This window comes from Salarias fasciatus, chromosome 11 (assembly GCF_902148845.1).
Source record: "Salarias fasciatus chromosome 11, fSalaFa1.1, whole genome shotgun sequence".
Taxonomy (NCBI): domain Eukaryota; kingdom Metazoa; phylum Chordata; class Actinopteri; order Blenniiformes; family Blenniidae; genus Salarias; species Salarias fasciatus.
Window position 1 is genome coordinate 28700769 of NC_043755.1, and position 22008 is coordinate 28722776.

The 22008-nt window shown below is 45.3% G+C and overlaps 1 pseudogene; it reads left to right on the forward strand.

Moving 5' to 3' along the window:
• Positions 1 to 18220: 18220 nt before the first annotated feature.
• Positions 18221 to 21412, forward strand: LOC115397248 (uncharacterized; annotated as a pseudogene).
• The last annotated feature ends 596 nt before the right edge of the window (positions 21413 to 22008 follow it).

Consider the following 22008-nt stretch of genomic DNA (forward strand, 5'->3'; position numbering starts at 1 on the left):
TCAAATGGGAACTTTGTCGATGAATTACAGGAAAAGTACACAGTAAAAGTACTTCATAGTCCTTTTGCAAGTAATATGTAATGTACTGAGTCCAGCAGTACTGATTTTGTGAACTACTTATTGAAAAAAAGGATTTTATTGCACTTCAAAGTCAGGCGACAATGGCTTTTATTCACATCAAATGGGAACTTTGTCGATGAATTACAGGAAAAGTACACAGTAAAAGTACTTCAAAGTCCTTTTGCAAGTAATATGTAATTTACGAAGTCCAGCAGTACTGATTTCCTGGACTACTTATTGAAAAAAAGGATTTTATTGCACTTCAAAGTTCGGCGAAAATGGCTTTTATTCACATCAAATGGGGACTTCGGCTGTGAATTACAGGAAAAGTACACAGTAAAAATACTTCATAGCCCTTTTGCAAGTAATATGTAATGTGTTAAGTCCAGCAGTACTGATTTTGTGCACTACTTATTGAAAAAAAGGATTTTATTGCACTTCAAATTTAGGCGAAAATGGCTTTTATTCACACCAACAGGGAACTTTGGTGAAAAATTACAGGAAAAGTACACAGTAAAAATACTTCATAGCCCTTTCGCAAGTAATATGTAATGTGTTAAGTCCAGCAGTACTGATTTTGTGAACTACTTATTGAAAAAAAGGATTTTATTGCACTTCAAAGTCAGGCGAAAATGGCTTTTATTCACATCAAATGGGGACTTCGGCTGGGAATTACAGGAAAAGTACACAGTAAAAATACTTCATAGTCCTTTTGCAAGTAATATGTAATGTACTGAGTCCAGCAGTACTGATTTTGTGAACTACTTATTGAAAAAAAGGATTTTATTGCACTTCAAAGTCAGGCGACAATGGCTTTTATTCACATCAAATGAGGACTTCGGCTGTGAATTACAGGAAAAGTACACAGTAAAAATACTTCATAGCCCTTTTGCAAGTAATATGTAATGTGTTAAGTCCAGCAGTACTGATTTTGTGAACTACTTATTGAAAAAAAGGATTTTATTGCACTTCAAAGTCAGGCGGAAAATGGCTTTTATTCACATCAAATGGGGACTTCGGCTGGGAATTACAGGAAAAGTACACAGTAAAAATGCTTCATAGCCCTTTTGCAAGTAATTTGTAATGTGTTAAGTCCAGCAGTACTGATTTCATGGACTACTTATTGAAAAAAAAGGATTTTATTGCACTTCAAAGTTAGGCGAAAATGGCTTTTATTCACACCAACAGGGAACTTTGGTGAAAAATTACAGGAAAAGTACACAGTAAAAATACTTCATAGCCCTTTTGCAAGTAATATGTAATGTGTTAAGTCCAGCAGTACTGATTTTGTGAACTACTTATTGAAAAAAAGGATTTTATTGCACTTCAAAGTCAGGCGACAATGGCTTTTATTCACATCAAATGAGGACTTCGGCTGTGAATTACAGGAAAAGTACACAGTAAAAATACTTCATAGCCCTTTTGCAAGTAATATGTAATGTGTTAAGTCCAGCAGTACTGATTTTGTGAACTACTTATTGAAAAAAAGGATTTTATTGCACTTCAAAGTCAGGCGAAAATGGCTTTTATTCACATCAAATGGGGACTTCGGCTGGGAATTACAGGAAAAGTACACAGTAAAAATGCTTCATAGCCCTTTTGCAAGTAATTTGTAATGTGTTAAGTCCAGCAGTACTGATTTCATGGACTACTTATTGAAAAAAAGGATTTTATTGCACTTCAAAGTTAGGCGAAAATGGCTTTTATTCACACCAACAGGGGACTTCAGCTATGAATTACAGGAAAAGTACACAGTAAAATACTTCATAGCCCTTTTGCAAGTAATATGTAATGTGTTAAGTCCAGCAGTACTGATTTTGTGAACTACTTATTGAAAAAAAGGATTTTATTGCACTTCAAAGTCAGGCGACAATGGCTTTTATTCACATCAAATGAGGACTTCGGCTGTGAATTACAGGAAAAGTACACAGTAAAAATACTTCATAGCCCTTTTGCAAGTAATATGTAATGTGTTAAGTCCAGCAGTACTGATTTTGTGAACTACTTATTGAAAAAAAGGATTTTATTGCACTTCAAAGTCAGGCGAAAATGGCTTTTATTCACATCAAATGGGGACTTCGGCTGGGAATTACAGGAAAAGTACACAGTAAAAATGCTTCATAGCCCTTTTGCAAGTAATTTGTAATGTGTTAAGTCCAGCAGTACTGATTTCATGGACTACTTATTGAAAAAAAGGATTTTATTGCACTTCAAAGTTAGGCGAAAATGGCTTTTATTCACACCAACAGGGGACTTCAGCTATGAATTACAGGAAAAGTACACAATAAAAATACTTCATAGCCCTTTTGCAAGTAATATGTAATGTGTTAAGTCCAGCAGTACTGATTTTGTGAACTACTTATTGAAAAAAAGGATTTTATTGCACTTCAAAGTCAGGCGACAATGGCTTTTATTCACATCAAATGAGGACTTCGGCTGTGAATTACAGGAAAAGTACACAGTAAAAATACTTCATAGCCCTTTTGCAAGTAATATGTAATGTGTTAAGTCCAGCAGTACTGATTTTGTGAACTACTTATTGAAAAAAAGGATTTTATTGCACTTCAAAGTCAGGCGAAAATGGCTTTTATTCACATCAAATGGGGACTTCGGCTGGGAATTACAGGAAAAGTACACAGTAAAAATGCTTCATAGCCCTTTTGCAAGTAATTTGTAATGTGTTAAGTCCAGCAGTACTGATTTCATGGACTACTTATTGAAAAAAAGGATTTTATTGCACTTCAAAGTTAGGCGAAAATGGCTTTTATTCACACCAACAGGGAACTTTGGTGAAAAATTACAGGAAAAGTACATAGTAATAGTACTCCATAGTACTTGTGCAAGTAATTTGTAATGTCTTAAACCCAGCAGTACTAATATAGTGGACTACTTATTGAAAAAAAATATTTTAACAATGGCTTGTGTTACTGTGTCTGATGATATTTGGCAAGAAATTAGAGGAAGAGTTCACAGTCATCATACTTAATAGTATTTATGAAAGTAATATATAATTTGTGAAGTGCAGTCATATATAATGTAATACATGTAGTGAGCTGTGTTCCATACTGCTCCACTTTTATTTTGAAATGGGTTTTGGAACGGTGTTACCGTAATGCTCAGTGTATTTGCGCACAGCTAGTGAACGTGCGGCTCATTTGACTGCGGGCTAAGAAGTGTAGGCTCACTTGACCGCAGTGGAAGGTGCAACCCCCTGGCTGCGGGACAGGAAGTCCGCGACGATGTTGTGCTTCCCAGGAACATAGCAGATGTTGAACTTGTACAGCTGAAGTGCCAGAAACCATCTTGTTATACGACTGTTGGTGTCAGCGAGCAGAGCATTGCTGAGCCGGATCATAGAATCAATCTGTCTGTCCTTTCCTTTTCTCTCTTTCTATCCCCTCACTCAAAGCTATTCTGAGGCTGGTTTTGCAAAAGTTTTTAAAGGGGATTTTTTCTTTCCACAGTCACTTTTGCTTGCTCTTGTGGAACTGTTGGGTTTTCTCTGTAAAAGAGCCAAGAAGTGACTGTTGTATTTAGCACTCAATAAATAAAGCTGAATTGAATTGAATTGAATGGTGAACTTTTTACAACTGTGGCTTCTGCAGTGAAGCCCCCCTCCTCTCTCTGCCTCCAGAGATACTCGCCATATGACTCTTTTACAACCACTGTGAATTGGACTTTGCATTATTGCATCGATGAACTCAAATAAGCATCTAAGAACTTTTTTCCTTCACTTTATCACATCGTTTGCTATGCAATGTATGAATCCTCTTAAGAACAGTTTTGTTGTCGTCTGTACTATGACAATAACAAAGGAATTCAGATTCAAATAATTGACTTCCTGCAATTTATCACTGAAGTCTTCTCTAATATGCGAAGTAATGATGCAGTTTTGAACTTTTGTCACTTGATTGAATACACAATTCATTTTTTTTTATCTCATGTTTTCACCCACCCTCCCATTTATCAAAAATCACAGTGTGCAAGTTCCACAGTATTGCAGTCTTTACACAAATCATGCCAAATACGCATGCATGCATGCTGACAATAGAAATAGCTTTGAAAAGCTCTTAAAGCAACACTAAGGAACTTTTCAACCTTTAAACATTTTAATATCTTTTGTGATGATACATCGACTGACAACTAGTTGAATGACCCTCTGTCACGGCCTGAGGACATCAGCATTGCTTTCACTTGGACTAAGCAACTGTGAGGAGGGTGGTAGGAACCCTGCACACTAAAAACTCCAAATGTACAGACTGGTTTACGGCATGCCTCACATCATGATATAACATTGTTTAGCCACCATTAGATTCATTACCTCGTCGTTATCCATCCTTCACACAGCCACTGGAACCAAATGAAGGCAAGTTCAGTCCGACAGCATGCCACCGGGAGCAGTATTTTACGACGCCACATAGTCCTCATGGGAACTGTGGTATTCGTTCAGGCAAAACACTACCTTTTATCCACCTGGGCCGCCAAAATCAACGAAAACTGAAAGTTCCTTAGTGTCGCTTTAAAAATCAAAATCAATGAGCACTCCCTTGCCTGGACCACACTGAGTTCATTTCCCTGCTCAGGTGAGGTTGCATTATACAATTACAATAGATATTTGGACAGAAACTATTAACTTTTCGTGAGAAAAAATGCTCAGCATTTGTGCTTTGAGAAAATAATTCACAAAGAAACAACTAATAATGGGATGACAATACTCAATTTTTGTTCCAAATGTTCAAAACATACTCATGTCAGTGTCACAGACCACTGTCCCATGTCAACATTCTATGATCTTCTTCTATTAGAACATGCAAACTTGTTGACTGTATTCCTCAATAAAAGGACCGATGACACCGAGAAACTTTTCATGTCTATTGCATTAGTTTTCTTTTTGCTCACTTTATTTTCATTGAGTTTTACACATTTTTGAGAACAGAGTGCAAAGCATAAGAACCACAGAACCAACAGGCTGCACACAAAACATTACACCACCATGCACCCCTCATTATAGTATGCTGCTGAAGGTAAACATGCTGCTGAACCTTGTGCCAATATTTCTGAAAGGTGTTTGTGTTTTAAATGCAGTTTACATCAGGGATTACTAAGTAAAACACAAAGAGGAGTGGCCAATTCACACATTCCCTCCAAGCAATACACATCCAGTTCCTCCGGCGAACGTATGATCTTGCAAATTCATCAGTAAGCACTGGTCATGAAATGACCTGAGAGTGTTTCAAGATCCCTATTGTGTGTCGGTGGTTTGAATAAAATATGAAAATCGACTTGACAAGTGGACGAAGCAATGTTAGATGGAGCACTGTATACTCATTGGCATTCTCACCTCTGCAGAACATGAAAATATTGGTAAAAGCAGAGACTGTCTCAGCCGCCATAACGGAAACTGAGAGCTGGTTCCACAATGACAAGAGCCTGACAGCTGAAGGCTTTGTCTCCCATTCTACCTTGAAGATACCGAAGAGCCTGGAGTTTTGATATGAGGGAGCCTGGTTGTTAAGCAATTCATAGGTGAAAAGAAGATTTTTAAATTGTATTACAGATTTAAAAGGAAGCCAATCAAGAGCAGCCGATATTGGAGAGATGTGATTTCTCCAGCATCTGACACAGTGAAATTGGGAATTATGATAATCCAATCCAGATGTAAAAAAAAAAAAAAAAATGCATGGAATAAATTCTCACTCAGTATCAATTAAGAGACATTACAGGTGAAAAAAAGGAGTCCCAGAGACTTCACATGAAAGTTGAAAGATGTTATTTTGTCAAAGTAACACCATCACGTTTTACTGTTTGTGAACCTAATTTGTTTTTCTGATGTTTAAATACAGTCAAATTCATTTTTATCTGCATTCAATGAGCAGAAAATTAAGGCTCATATAGCTTTTTATGTCTTTAAGACAAGCTTCTTGATAAGTATCATCTGGTTTCATAGATAAATCGATTTCTTTGGCATTGCATTGGAAGTTAACTTTTCCTGATGGTATTCAACACAGAAAACATTCACAACGTGAAGAATAAAGGTCCTAAGACAGAACCCTTCTCAATTCTGTGTTTAACGTTAGACTGAGCTCAAGAGTCACATGAATAAAGTGAAATCAGGCTTAATCTGGGGTTACATTTCTTTAATGAGTCAATTAAATACTGGACTTAACAGATGTGTTTTCAATATAATCAATAGTACATAAGCTGTATGATTGTACATAACAAACAAGCAAGCAGCCCTGCCAGAGCAGCAAATTCAAATAGACCCAAAAGACACAACCAACGAGCACTTAGAACCCAGACAAACTGGCAATGTAACATGGAACTGAAGCCCAACATATAGTGCTGTCACCAGGTGAAGACAATCACACTCTTCGGAACAGGTGAAGCACATCAGGGCAAGGAGAAGCAATCAGACACTTGGAGGGACATCATGGAGCTGTTGGGGTAAGACAGATGATAAAAAAAAACAACTCCATTGTTTTAATGGTATACAATACCAAACCACTAAAAACCTCACCACCCAAACTTTATTCTAAAGAGGCACAAAACCAGTAATATACTATAGATGTACACTTGATGGGATGAAAATCATCCATGTAAGACACACTGTAATTATATAATCAAAAGCTTAAAAAAGACATTTTTCATTTTATTGAAACTATCATGACAGTGTGAATACCTGTTAAAAATAACTTCAAAAGAGACAGACAGCCAATGAACCCTTCGGCTTTTAACTTCCTTCCCCAAAACATCAGTCAATCAAATTTATTTTGATGTCTTTAATATCTTCATGATGGACTCAAGTCAGTGAACATGGAAGAATCTGTGATGTAAAAAAAAAAACAAAAAACAAAAAAACAAAAAAGGCTAAGCTTCAAATTCCCCACAAGCAACACTCCCCCGTCCATCTTTTATCCAATTTGACCTCAACTTGGAACAAGTGTGTGGAATCTATAAAACTCACATCAGGTTTTTATGAATTATTTGATTTCTCTGAACTCCATGACTAAAAGTTCAAGTTATTTTTGGGGCTTTTATTTAAAACTCTACAATATGACCTTTGCCCAGTTCCTCATTTGTATATTTAAATATGATCATGCGATGTCTGACCTCTTACTCCATTTAATAGGACTCTGCAGTTGGCTACTCACAGATTTGGACTCTTCTTTGAGAAAACTGCAGCAAAATATTAGGATTTGACCCTTTGGTGGATATCGAAAAAACAAGACCTCTGAATTGTCTGGGCCAGTGTGTATAAAGTATTTGATTGTCACCATGAATACGTCAGACATGAATTTAGGATTTCACATCTTTCCAAAATTCATCTTTAATAGTCATCTAGACAACCTACGTATTTTAGCTAATTGGCTTGTTTGTTCAAATCATTAAATGAAAGAATCTGAAGTGATGTTTACTGCACACCAAACTGACAAACAGGAAGTTTGAAATGAGAAAAAAATAATTCATTGTATGGTTAAAATCACGTTTAGATACTAATATCAATAAATTGCAACGATCTCTCTCTTATTGAAATGTTGTCAACATTGAGTACTTTGATAGGTTGTACTGTTTGAAATAAAATCCTAAAATAGCAATTGCAAAAAATTGGAATTAACAGAAGATAAAGAAAATGTCAAAATATACTGATGAAGAAATAAATTCCCAACTGTCAGTTTTTTTTTAACTTTCTGGATTGACTGTGACATTAATTCATGAGAAAAGTTACTTACTATTCACAACAGAAATTCATTTTCTTCCATCCATCCATCCATCCATCTTCAACCGCCTCTCGATGTGGAGGAGAAGCGGCTCTATTCCGAGCTCCTCCCTGGTGGCTGAGCTCCTCACCCTATCTCTAAGGGAGCGCCCAGCCACCCTACGGAGGAAGCTCATTTCAGTCGCTTGTATCCAGGATCTTGTCCTTTCGGTCATGACCAAAAGCTCATGACCATAGGTGAGGGTGGGAACGTAGACTGACCGGTAAATCGAGAGCTTCGCCTTTCGGCTCAGCTTCCTCTTCACCACAACGGATCAATACAACAACTGGATCACTGCAGATGCTGCACCGATCCGCCTGTCAATCTCACGCTCCATCCATCCCTCACTCGTGAACAAGACCCCAAGATACTTAAACTCCTCCACCTGGGCTAGGGTCTCTCCACCGACCTGGAGAGGGCAAGCCACCTTGTTCTGGTTGAGGACCATGGCCTCGGATTTGGAGGTGCTGATCCTCATTCCTGTCGCTTCACACTCGGCTGTGAACCGCCCCAGTGCATGCTGTCGGTCCGGGCTCGATGAAGCCAACAAGACAACGTCATCTGCAAAAAGCAAAGATGAAATCCTGTGGTCCCCGAACCGGACCCCCTCCAGCCCCTGGCTGCACCTAGAAATTCTGTCCATAAAAATTATGAACAGAACTGGTGACAAAGGGCAGCCCTGCCGGAGTTCAACATGCACCGGGAACAGGTCCGACTTACTGCCGGCAATGCGGACCAGACTCCTACTCCGGTCATACGAAGACCGGACGGCCCTTAACAAGGGGCCCCGGACTCCGTATTCCCGGAGCACCCCCCACAAGACACCACGAGGGACGCGGTCGAACGCCTTCTCCAAGTCCACAAAACACATGTGGACTGGTTGGGCAAACTCCCATGATCCCTCGAGCACCCTATGGAGGGTGTCGAGCTGGTCCACTGTTCCACGACGAGAACCGCATTGTTCCTCCTGAATCCGAGGTTCGACTATCGGTCAGATCCTCCTCTCCAGTTCCCTGGAATAGACTTTCCCGGGGAGGCTGATGAGTGTGATCCCCCTATAGTTGGAGCACATCCTCCGTTCCCCCTTTTTAAACAGGGGGACCACCACCCCGGTCTACCAATCCAGAGGCACTGTCCCTGACCGCCACGCGATGTTGCAGAGACGTGTCAACCAAGACAGTCCCTGCACATCCAGAGACTTGAGGTACTCAGGGCGAATCTCGTCCACCCCCGGTGCCTTGCCACCGAGGAGCTTACCAACCACCTCGGTGACTTCGGTTTGGGTAATGGACAAGTCCACCTCTGAGACCTCAGAGGACCTCCCCCCCTGACCTGCCACCTTAAAGTGGTGGGGGAGTTTGAGTGCCCAGGTGATCCCAGGAGCTATGTTGTCCGGGGCTTTATGCCCCTGGTAGGGTCTCCCATGACAAACAGGTCCTGGGTGATGGGCCAGACCAAGGGCAGGTCAACAGCCCTTATGAATATATTACAATCGAGGTCCGTGACGTCGCCCGGTATGGTGCAGCCGGGACCCCACCCTGGAGCCAGGCCTGAGGTTGGGGCTCGCAAACGAGCGCCTGGTGGCTGGGCCCTTGCCCACGGGGCCCGGCCGGGCTCAGCCCGAAGGGGCGATGTGGGGCGACCCTCCGGTGGACCCACCACCCGCCGAGGGAATCATAAGGGCCAGGTGCAATGTGGATTGAGTGGCAGCCGAATGCAGGGTGCCCAGCGACCCGGTCCTCAGACACAGAGACTAGCTCCAGGGACATGGAATGTCAAATTGATTTTCTTGTGTTTCAGAATGATAACTTATACATGCACCCCCTCCCCCAATCAGGCAGAGGGCCATGACCATACCCAGGAGAACCAGCCCACACGAGTAGCTACCCACCCCAGGCCAGTGCCTGCCCAGTGCTCCAGCCACGTACCCCGAGATCTAGGGCATCACTGCCTCTTCCCCCCCGCTGCAGACAGGTATGTAGCCCCAGCTGCTCCCCAAACCACAGCCAGTCCAGACCCCAGGCGCATGGGGAAACAACCCCCCCCCCCACCCCGTCACCAGAAGGGACCTGGAAATTGGGTTGTAGAAGGCCCCATTGCCCGTTCCTCCCCAGTTCATGAGTGTTCACGAAGTATATGTTGTTTGCAATCAAAATTGAGGGGCAGTAACCACACCGTGCCGTGAGCAAGGCCAAACGAGCAGTCCCGCCTACCCGAGCAGCCCCACCCCCGACATAGCACGCCAAGTCCCCCAGATGTGTGTGTTGTATGCATTTGGTCATGTTAAGTGACTAACCACTAAATTCCACATCCTCCGGTCCGCTCCGTCTGCGCTCAGCTCTGCTCCGGTCCGACTGCCGCAGCAAATACGTTGCTATTTTAATGACTGTAGCTGATTTCACAGCCTCCGTTCTGCTCCGCTCAGCTCCGCTCAGCTGCGCTCCGCTCCGCTCCGCTCCGTCAGTCCAAAATAGAACCAAGGTCTATTTTTCTCTCCGGTCCGGTCCGTCCAGGTCTCCGTACGCATAAATTTCCACAGTTCAGATGCACCAAACATGAAAGAGAACTCAAACAACCTCCGGCTTTATACAAAATAAAATCCTTTTTCTTTATTAAAAACTTTAAACTGTTAAAAGACGTTTTTTTTTTCATCACATTAATTGTCGGATATATCACGAATAGACATACCATACTGATTAGAATATACACTTTAAAAAGCGGGCAAACAAAAATTAAAACACACTATCAAATTTTATTTGACAAACTTCTGTTTTGCCTGTAATCAAGCTATAGTCGAACGTTTCTGAATGTTTACACAGCTGCATATATATGGCCCGTTTGCAGGCTTTTGTCCATAAATTTCGTGTTTTCTACAAAATACATAGCCTATTCAGGACCATGTATGCATTTTATTCTGAATGGCCCTAATGTCAACATCCTGTTGCATGAAATTCAGCGTGTTGAAGCACAGCAACCAGGATGAAGAGATGCTGATTTTGGAAGTGGAGAATCATAAAATTTTATATGACCCCAGTCATCCTTTCTACCAGGATGTACAGAGAAACACGCCAGTGTGGCCCAGACTACTCAGCTTCTGGAGGTCGATGCTAAATAGCGCTGCGCTGCTCTGCTTCTCTGGCCGGTGGAACAGAGACGCAGCGGAGCAAAGCGGACGCGGTGGGTTTTGAACAAACGGAGCGGTCCGGAGCGCAGCGGTCTGGAGCAGAGCGCAGCAGAAACGCACGCAGTGGAATTTAGGGGTAAGTGCAGTTAAGACTGAGAGGTGAACAGTTTAAACAGAAGGAGCAGGTGAAGAGCCAGGGCCGGCAGTTGAAGGGAACCCACTACGGCGTGAATGATCAATTCCCGAAGGAGATCCTGGATCGGCGCAGAGTTCTGTTCCCGATCAGAAAAAAATCCATCTCGGAGGACTCCCGCGCCGTCATCGCCGTGGATAAATTATTCATCAACGGCCAGCTGTTCCGTGACCCAAACATCACTCCGTGGCTCTACTGATCTCAGGTGCTGTATTCTCACTGTCCCATAATCACTCCGTAATATTGATACATAAAACAGCCATAAATTAATTAATAGTAAGCCACTGCCCATCTCCACTGCACTGCTCACCGTGGATGTGTTTTTTTAAGCATTTGTTTCTTTTTTCACTCTCACTTTTTTCTCTCCACCCTTTTTCACTCTCACGCTTCACTTTAGCTGCACCTGTTACCATAGTAACCCGACACGCGGGGCGCACCAGGACATCGGCTTATTGACACACATCACTGTACAGGTTCACGCGCACTATACGAGGGTGTACCCAAAAAAAACCGGAATTTGATTATAACTTTTTATTTATGACATTTCAAAATAAAACACCACCGTCGCCTTCAAAATAATCCCCATCTGCATTCATGCAGCGCTCCAGCCGTGTCTCCCACTTCACCAATGCGTCGTCAGACCCGCGCGTAAAAGTGCCATTTTTTGCCGGCTGCGATTTTTCTGTCACCTCCTCCACATCTGCAAACCGCTGTCCCTTCAGCTCTTTCTTCAACTTGGGGAACAAGAAAAAGTCACTGGAGGCTTCATCTGGCGAATCAGGCAGATGGGAGAGGAGATTCATCTTATTCTTCACCAGAAACTGCGTGACGCGCAGCGCCGTGTCCGCTGGCGCACTGTCGTGGTGGATCAACCGGGCTCCACTCCGCGGGCCGCTTCCTCCTCACGGAGCCGTCTGAGGACTTCCATGTAGTAGTCCTGGTTTACAGTCTGACCTGGAGGGACAAACTTGCTGTGGACGATACCCTGGACAGCGGAAAAGCAGCTCAGCATTGTTTTCACGGCTGAGCGGACCTGACGCGCGACATCTGGCCCTTTTTAAACCACCCGAACCACTCATGGACCTGATTCTTCGCCAGAGCATCATCCTTGTAGGCTTGCTGCAACAAGGTGAGTGTTTCTGCTGCTGTTTTTTCCCAGCAGAAAGCAGAATTTAATGTTTACGCGCTGCTCTGTCTTCCCCGTCAATGTCGCCATTTTGGAAAAAATCGCAGACTGCCTCTGCACTCTGTTGCTATAAATAGCTCCTGACAGGCGTCAGTGTAACTCTCGGAGCTCAAATTTCTCACAGATGTGCATGAGGCTTACCTGCAGCACATCTGACGGCCAGAAGTCGGAACTCATTATTATTATTGTTTTCTGACCAAATTCCGGTTTTTTTTGGGTACCCCCTCGTAAGCATGTTGATAGACAGATTCAGAACGCACACTCTGCTGACATGCACGGGTGCACACCAGTATACAATGGGCTCCATTCAGACACCAGGTTTAGTGAAATGCATGTAACACTCATAGCTGTCTAGTCATGAACACTCTCAGTTTCGTTTCCTGGAATATCCGTGGGGCTGGTACAAGGGAAAAGAGATTAAAAATTACCCATCGGCTTCAGGAGTTACAGGCAGACATTGTCTTATTACAGGAAACTCATCTAACAAACTCATCAGTAGATCTTCTCCGATCAACACAGTTTCCACAGGTGTACTCAGCCTGTTACAATTCCAGGCAAAGAGGAGTAGCAACTCTTATCAGTAGAAGGTTAAACTTCTCTACTGACAGTTCAATCATAGATCCAGAAGGCAGATTTGTTATTATCACATTATCTATCCAGAATGTTAAATTCTGCATTGCTAACGTGTATGGACCTAATGTTGACGACCCCTCCTTCTTTCACTCCCTCTTCTCCTCACTGGATGATCACTCAGGTCACACATTGATTATAGGAGGGGATTTCAACATGGTTTCCGACCCAAATTGGACAGACTGAGTACCACAGGAAGTCAACGACTCTGGCAATCCTCAGAAACTGTGAAACAGTACATGAAGGATTTTGGTCTTTGCGATGCCTGGTGCTCTCACCACCCCACTGCAAGAGAATACACATTCTTCTCTTCAGTTCACCATTCTTACTCTAGATTAGATTATTTCTTAACTGGCAGCACACTGATGAATGACATCTCAGAAATCAAAATTCATCCCATCGTCATAAGTGATCATGCACCAGTTTCATTTACTCTCAGAAATAAGAAGAATAAACCACCAACTAGAAACTGGAGATTTAATACATCATTACTTAAAGATCCAGAGTTTATTAGCTATCTTACAAGAGAATGGTCTATATATTTAGAAAATAACAACTTGCCAGATACTTCAGCATGTGTTCTTTGGGAGGCAGGGAAAGCGGTGATGAGGGGAAAAATAATTTCCTTCTCCTCACACAAGAAAAAGAAAGAAGCTTCAAGAACTTTAGAATTGGAATTAAGAATTAAATCGCTGGAGGAGGCTTATCATGTCTCCAAACAAGAGAACATACTGAAGGATATAAGGAAAGCTAAACTTGAACTGAATGAAATTCTAGATAAAAAAAACACAATTCCTGATTCAACGACTCCGTTTAGAGAATTTTGAGCATAGTAATAAATTTGGAAGATTCCTGGCGAATCAGTTAAAAACAAACAAGGAGAAAAACACAATTTCAGCTGTTAAAGACTCAGAAGGAAACATCAGTCATGACCCGGACAAGATCAATAATATCTTTAGAGATTTCAATCAAGGATTATACCGATCACAAATAGACACAACAGATGAGGAAATTAATACTTTTTTTTAATGATATTAACCTTCCAAAATTGAAAGATGAAAATAGAATAGTGTTGGATTCTCCTTTTTCAGTGGATGAACTCCATAAATCTCTGCAGGATATGCCCAACAATAAAGCTCCAGGTCCAGATGGCTATCCAGCAGAATTCTAGAAAGAATTCTGGACCATGTTGGCTCCCACTTTTCATAAAATGGTAATGGAAATAAAAAATAAACAAACAGTACCCTCAAATATGAACTTAGCCAAAATAACTTTAATACTTAAACCAGGGAAAGACCCCACACTTCCATCCAGTTATCATCCTATTTCATTAATAAATGTAGATCTCAAAATAATCAGCAAAGCCCTATCCAGGAGAATAGAAACGATAACCCCTCTCATAATACATCCTGACCAAACAGTGTTCATTAAAGGTAGACATTCATCCACTAGCATGCGCAGATTAATTAATATAATAGATTACTCCACAATACATAATCTAGAATCCATAATTATCTCTTTAGATGCTGAAAAAGCTTTTGACCGAGTAAATTGGAAATTTCTATTTGGAATATTAACCAAATTTGTGTGTGTGTGTGTGTGTGTGTGTGTGTGTGTGTGTGTGTGTGTGTGTGTGTGTGTGTGTGTGTGTGTGAGTGTGCGTGTGTGCGTGTGTGTGTGTGCGTGCGTGTGTGTGTGCATGCGTGCGTGTGTGTGTGTACGTGTTTGCTAGCGTGTGTGAGTGTGTCAGAATGTGGGTGTATTTGGTTTAGGGATGAGTGGTTGTGTGTGTGTGTGTGTGTGTGTGTGTGTGTGTGCGCGCGCATGCGTGTGTGTGTGTCAGCGTGAGTGATTGGGTGTAAGTGTTGGGTTGGGGTGGGGGGGGAGTGAGGTGGGAGAGGATAGGGTGGGAGGGGTGGGTCGGGGGGTGGATGGGGGGGCGGGGTGTGGGGGGGTGGGGGGTGGGTGGGGGGTGATGCCCTGGATCTCGGGGTGCGTGGCCGGAGCGCTGGGGGGGGGTACTGGCCTGGGGTGGGTAGCCGCCCGTGTGGGCCGGTTCTCCTGAGTGGGTCATGGCCCTCCGCCTGTGTGGGGGGTCGGTTCTTGGGCTCTTGGGCCTTGGGCTCTCGGCTCTGCCCGCCCCGGGCGTCCGGCGCCCGGGGTGGACCAGCTCCTGCCGGTCGTGGCTCCGCGGGGCCGGGGCTTCCCTCTGCCCCATTTCTGAACCGGAGTGTGGGCGTCTGCCTGCGGGAGCGGCTTGGATCCGGGCTCTGTGATGACCGCTGGCTGTCTGGGCTCTGAGGGCCTCTCTGGCCCACTTCTGGCCTTCTCAGGGGTCAGAGGTCATATATGCATGATCACTATCACCATCACTATCACCATCATATTTGCACGATCACGCTGATCTTTAATCACTCTTCACATACTCGGTTACCTTGTCTTCTTGTGGTGGTTAGAATAATGGTGATCTGTAGTAGCCCTCTCTTGATGCACGCCTTGAGTTTACTACTAGTTACTAGTCTGTTCACTACTATGGTTCATCAGGGGGGGGGGAAAAAAAGGGGGAAAAAAAAAAGGAAAAAAAAATTATATAAATGTATGGTTCTGTCAATTTTTGTGTTGGTTGTCGGCTCTGTTTTGGTGTTGTCCAGATTGGGATTTGGGATGGTTCTTGGTTGCGTGTGGTGCGTTGACAACACTGTTTTGCATTTGTTGTGAATTTGTACAAAGGTTGTGCCCCCCCCTTCTCCCTCTCTTTATCTTTCTCTCTTTTCTGTCTTTCGCTCCCTGAGTGTTTCCGTCCCGGTCCTGTCCGGCAGCCATACTGGACGCCAGCTTTAAATAAAGGCAGCAGCAGGAGGAGATTCGTTCTCGTCCTGCTGCTAACATTAAAATCTGTTCAGATAGTAAAAGGCTACAATCATACAATATTGCACGCACCAGCTGCTGAACAGGACAAGGGAAAAAAAAAAAAGACTGAGAGGTGAGCCACCGAAGGGTGTAGTGCACATGTGTCAAACTCCAGTCCTCGGGGGCCGGTGACCCTACATGTTTTAAATCTCTCGAAGTTGATTGACAGGCGGATCGGTGCAGCGGCTGCAGTGATGCAGTCGTTGTATCGGTCCGTCGTGGTGAAGAAGGAGCTGAGCCGAAAGGAGAAGCTCTCGATTTACCGGTCAATCGACGTTCCCACCCTCACCTATGGTCATGAGCTTTGGGTCATGACCGAAAGGACAAGATCCCGGATACAAGCGGCCGAAATGAGCTTCCTCCGTAGGGTGGCTGGGCGCTCCCTTAGAGATAGGGTGAGGAGCTCAGTCACCAGGGAGGAGCTCGGAGAAGAGCCGCTGCTCCTCCACATCGAGAGGAACCAGCTGAGGTGGCTCGGACATCTGTTTAGGATGCCTCCTGGACGCCTCCCCAGGGAGGTGTTCCGGGCATGTCCCACTGGGAGGAGACCCCGGGGAAGACCCAGGACACGCTGGAGAGACTATGTCTCTCGGCTGGCCTGGGAATGCCTTGGGATCCTCCCAGAGGAGCTCGAGGAAGTGTCTGGGGACAGGGAAGTCTGGGCATCCCTGCTGAGACTGCTGCCCCCGCGACCCGGCCCCGGATAAGCGATAGAAAATGGATGGATGGATGGATGGAAGTTGGAACACAGCTGATTGCAGTGACTGGGCTTTTCTACAAGCCTGAGGATGACATCAACATGAGATTCAGGTGCACTGCAGTAGGAAGAGAGCAAAAACATGCAGGGTGCTGGACCTTTTAGGATTCAGTTTGAAACCCCTGGTGTAGTGATTGAGGCCAGTTACGCCGGGATTCCACTGGATGCGTATCCGGTCCGTTGCCGCTCTGCTCCGTCATCTGACGAGCGTGAACTCCCACTGGATCCGTCTGCAGTACGGCTCCGTCTTGCAGCAGGTCAACGAGCTCTTGCGATTTAATGTATATTTGCCCGATTTACACACGTGGAAATTCACTATTCACAGATAACTACATCAATTCAAATAATTAGTAGTAGCAAACAAAGACCTGGTGCTGACCTGTTGATCTTCCCTGCACTGGAGATAATTGTGATTCAGCTTCAAGCATGGGAAGCTACAACTTTGTTAATTATTTAGGCCAGCTTGTTCATTTAAATCATGTTTTTGTTTTTACAAAAGCCTTTGAAATTATATGAATGTGCTATCTTTTTGTTTGGGTTGTGGTGGTGGTGAAATAATATAATGTTGAATATAGTACAGCTTTATCTCATAAATTTTTTAATACACTTTCTCATAAAAGAGAGCACACACTTCACAATTGTTAAAATATTTTGTTATATCTTTTCAGGCGACAGAAATGAAACTTTGGTCAGTAGTCAGTGTAAAATATTTTCTGTCCTCTGAAAATATCTCACCCCTTAAAAGTTTTAATAAAACAGTTGGAAAAATGTGATGGTTCTACTTACTTTTGTGACATAGGCTACTGTATAAAATAATATAAGATGAACCAAGTCAGTCTGTTGGGTTATTGAGTGACTAAATTATTCCGCCCAAAATGATGTTTTCCAGGTACAGTACTTTTCCATTGTTGAGACGGTTTATTTTATTTTGAAACATCTACGGATGTTTTCTTTTGTGTTTGTGCTCAACTTCCTGTCCCACGCGATATTCTGTGTGCTAAATTGTATCACAGGAACAGCAAGGAGCAGAGCCATCAAGAACATCACCGAAGCAGCTGAGAAAGCCTCGAGATGGCTCTGGATTCAAAGAGGAGAACCATGGGGACTAGTAAATGCCACCTGAACACAAGTCACGGTCTGATCAACCGTGGCTGGGTCGCCTGAGTAGGATGTATGATGTTTGAAAGACCCGAAACATCCGATGATCTCAGGTAACATCACTGATGATGTGTTCAGGTGCATTAGAAGATTCTGATGTGTGTAACAACTAACTTTTCTGGCGAAACCAGTGACCACCAGGAAGAGGCTGGCTGACGACCAGGAAAAGACTGGTGACTACTGGAGAGACAGTTGGCAGCCTGGAAAGACAGCAGCCGGGGCGGGGAGGGTCAGCAGCCCAAACCGCTTCCTCTGAGAGGAGGTAACCCACCACAAAGCTACAGATCAACTCATGGAAGAATACCCCCAGGGGTGCCCGAGAGGGGGGGAGGATGAGCACCCCAATCTGAGGAATCCAAGAATACCGAACAATGGCAACAACCAATCGACTACGACCGCTGTATGCAGGTGCGGGAAAATCTGCAAAAATAGCCATGGCCTCAAGATTCATCAGGCCAGGATGAAGTGTATGGTGGAGGAGAATATGTCACAGCGCACAGATGCCACATCTGATGAGACGCAGGAGGAGCCGGGCCAGGAATCACCCCACAGTGCCCAGAGCCTCCATGTGGCAGTACCTGTTCTCCCAACTCTGCCCCTGGTGAAGGTTCGAATTAAGTGGCCACCGGCCTGCAAGACAACAGTTTGGGAGCAGTTTGACGAGGACGTCGATAAAGTGCTTGAAGCATCTGCAAAGGGAGATATGGATCGAAGGCTGCAGACAATGACGACCATCATCATTAGTCTGGCCCAGGAGAGGTTTGGTGCAGAGGAGAAGAGTCCAGTTCGGACACCCTACACCATGAACCGAAGGGCTGCCGAGATCCATAAAATATGACAGGAACTGAGGTCCCTCAAGAAGCAGCACAAGGAAGCCAATGAGGATCAGCGACCCCCCTTGGCAGGGCTGCGGGCCATCTTGAGGAAAAGGCTGACGACCCTGCGCAGAGCTGAGTGTCACCGAAGGCGTCGGAAAGAGAGAGCCAGGAAGCGTGCTAGATTTATAGCCAACCCCTTTGGCTTCATGAAACAGCTGTTGGGGCAGAAGCAGGATGGGAACCTGGGCTGCTCCAAGGAGGAAATAGACCGGCATCTCCATGGCATCTACAGTGATCCGTGCAGACAAGAAGACCTGGGCCAGTGCGATATCCTGGTAGAACCACCACCTCCCACCAAGGATTTCGACACCAAGGAGCCACTTCTGAAGGAGGTCCAGGAGGTTGTGAAGAAGGCCAGAGCTAGCTCTGCCCCTGGACCGAGTGGTGTCCTGTACAAGGTCTACAAGAACTGTCCATTGCTGCTCAAGCGACTATGGAGGATGCTGAGGGTCGTATGGAGGAGAGGGAAGGTGGCTCAGCAGTGGAGATTTGCTGAAGGTGTCTGGATCCCCAAAGAGAAGGATTCCAAGAAGATCGACCAGTTCAGGGTAATCTCACTGCTAAGCGTGGAAGGAAAGATCTTCTTCAGTATGGTAGCAAGGCGGCTGGCGGACTTTCTCTCCAGTAACAACTACGTAGACACATCAGTGCAAAAGGGAGGGATCTCAGGTGTACCGGGGTGTCTAGAACACACTGGAGTGGTGACTCAGCTCATCCGGGAAGCCAGGGAGAACAAGGGAGACCTCACTGTGCTGTGGTTAGACCTAGCCAATGCATACGGCTCCATCCCGCACAAGTTGGTCCAGACCACCATGACCAAACACCATGTGCCACACCAGGTTGTGGACCTGATCCTAGATTACTACGACCAGTTCAGGATGAGAGTCACTGCGGGAGAAGTGACATCAGAGTGGCACAGGCTGGAGGTGGGGATAATCACAGGCTGTACAATCTCTGTGACCCTGTTCGCACTGGCAATGAATATGATTGTGAAGTCTGCGGAGCCAGAGTGTCGGGGCCCACGGACCCAATCAGGGACGCGCCAGCCCCCAATAAGAGCATTCATGGATGACCTGACAGTCACCACAGAGTCTGTGCCAGGATGCAGGTGGATCCTCCAAGGGCTGGAGAGACTCATCCGCTGGGCCCGGATGGGATTCAAACCAGCCAAGTCCAGATCTCTCGTTGTGAAGAAGGGCAAGGTCACGGACAGGTTCCGTTTCAACATCGAAGGGTCAATGATACCATCAGTCTCAGAGAAGCCAGTGAAGAGCCTGGGCAAAGTCTTTGATAGCAGCCTCAAAGACTCCTCCTCTGTCCAGGCAACCTGCCAGGAACTGGGCAGCTGGCTTCGTGCAGTGGATAGATCTGGCGTCCCAGGCAAGTTCAAAGCATGGATATACCAGCATGGTATATTGCCAAGGATACTCTGGCCGCTACTTGTGTACGAGGTCCCCATCTCCACTGTGGAAACCCTGGAGAGGAAAGTCAGCACCTGTCTCAGGAAATGGTTGGGGCTGCCCAGAAGCCTCAGCAGCATCGCCCTTTATGGAAACACCACGAAGCTCCGGTTGCCCCTAAAGTCTTTGGAAGAAGAGTTTAAGGTGACACGGACATGAGAGGTGCTGATGTACAGAGACTCAAAGGACCTGAAAGTGGCCCAGGCAGGGGTGGTGGTAAGGACGGGAAGGAAGTGGAGTGCCCAGGCAGCTGTGTTGGACGCTGAATCACGGCTGTGCCACAAAGATCTGGTGGGAGTGGTGGCCCAGGGCAGAGCAGGCCTGGGGATGTTCCCAACACCACCCCATCGCAAAGACTGTAAAGGGAAGGAGGAGCGTAGGCGAATTCAGGAGGAGGTCAGGATTGCCGTGGAGCAAGGAAGGACAAGCAGAGCGGCTGGTCTGAGGCAGCAGGGGGCCTGGACCAGATGGGAGCAGGCTATGGACCGTAAAGTCACCTGGACGGATCTCTGGCAGAGTGAACCACACCGCATCAGCTTCCTGATCCGGGTTGTGTATGGCATCCTACCCAGCCCAGCGAACCTCTTCACCTGGGGTAAAGTGGAGACCCTGAACTGGCAACTGTGTTCAGGAAGACAGACTCTGGAACACATTCTGAGCTGCTGCCCAAAAGTGCTCGGGCAGGGCCATTACACCTGGCGTCACAACCAAGTGCTGAAGCCGATTGTGGAAGCCATCAGCAAACGGATCAGCAGCTCTGGCCGAGGGCACAATAACACCAGTGCAATCACTCTTGTCAGAGCAGGAGAGCAGCCAAAGGCAGGCCGTAACAAACCACCAGCCACGATCCTGGCAACAGCCCAGGACTGGCAGCTCAATGCAGACCTGGAGAAGCAGCTACGGTTCCCCCAGCACATTGCCCGCTCCGCCCTGAGGCCAGATATCGTTCTGGTCTCAGAGAGCACCAAGAACATCGTAATTATGGAGTTGACAGTGCCATGGGAGGACCGCTTGGGGGAGGCTCATGAAAGGAAGAGGACCAAATATGAACAGCTGGTCACCGACTGTCGTGCACAAGGCTGGAAGGCAAGGTGTATGCCCATCGAAGTGGGCAGTAGAGGATTTGTGGGGCAATCACTCCATAAAACCCTAAGTGCCCTGGGCATCACAGGAACAGCAAGGAGCTGAGCCATCAAGAACATCACCGAAGCAGCTGAGAAAGCCTCGAGATGGCTCTGGATTCAAAGAGGAGAACCATGGGGATTAGTAAATGCCACCTGAACACAAGTCACAGTCTGATCAACCGTGGCTGGGTCGCCTGAGTAGGATGTATGATGTTTGAAAGACCCGAAACATCCGATGATCTCAGGTAACATCACTGATCATGTGTTCAGGTGCATCAGAAGATTCTGATGTGTGTAACAACTGTGCCGTGGTCCGGCATCCGGCAAAAATAGAAGCTCTGCGTATCTGCGCCATCTGCCAGAGGCCGGCGGAGCAGATACACAGCGGTGCCGGAGCCGTGCCGCAGCTGGTGGAAGTACACGCATTGCTTATAATTGAAACGGATCGGCTCTGCTGCCGCAACGGAGCAGAGATGGACCAAATATGCATGCAGTGGAATTTTGGCTTTAGATGGCCCCCTCCACCACATCCAACGAGACAAGCACGCCTCCCAAAACCCTATGTGTCGTACACCTTCTGTGTTGAGGCCATTGTTCAAACCATAAGTTTCCACCTCCTCCACTGACTGGGGGACATTCTGAAGGCATCCTGATCCAGGAGTTCATCAGTATTTGAAAAGGTAAACATGAGTTAAAACTGAAGAAACCAACTAACTAAATATTGCGCATTGCCTTGTCTCTGTGTTAATTGTGAGCTCCCAATAGAGGGTG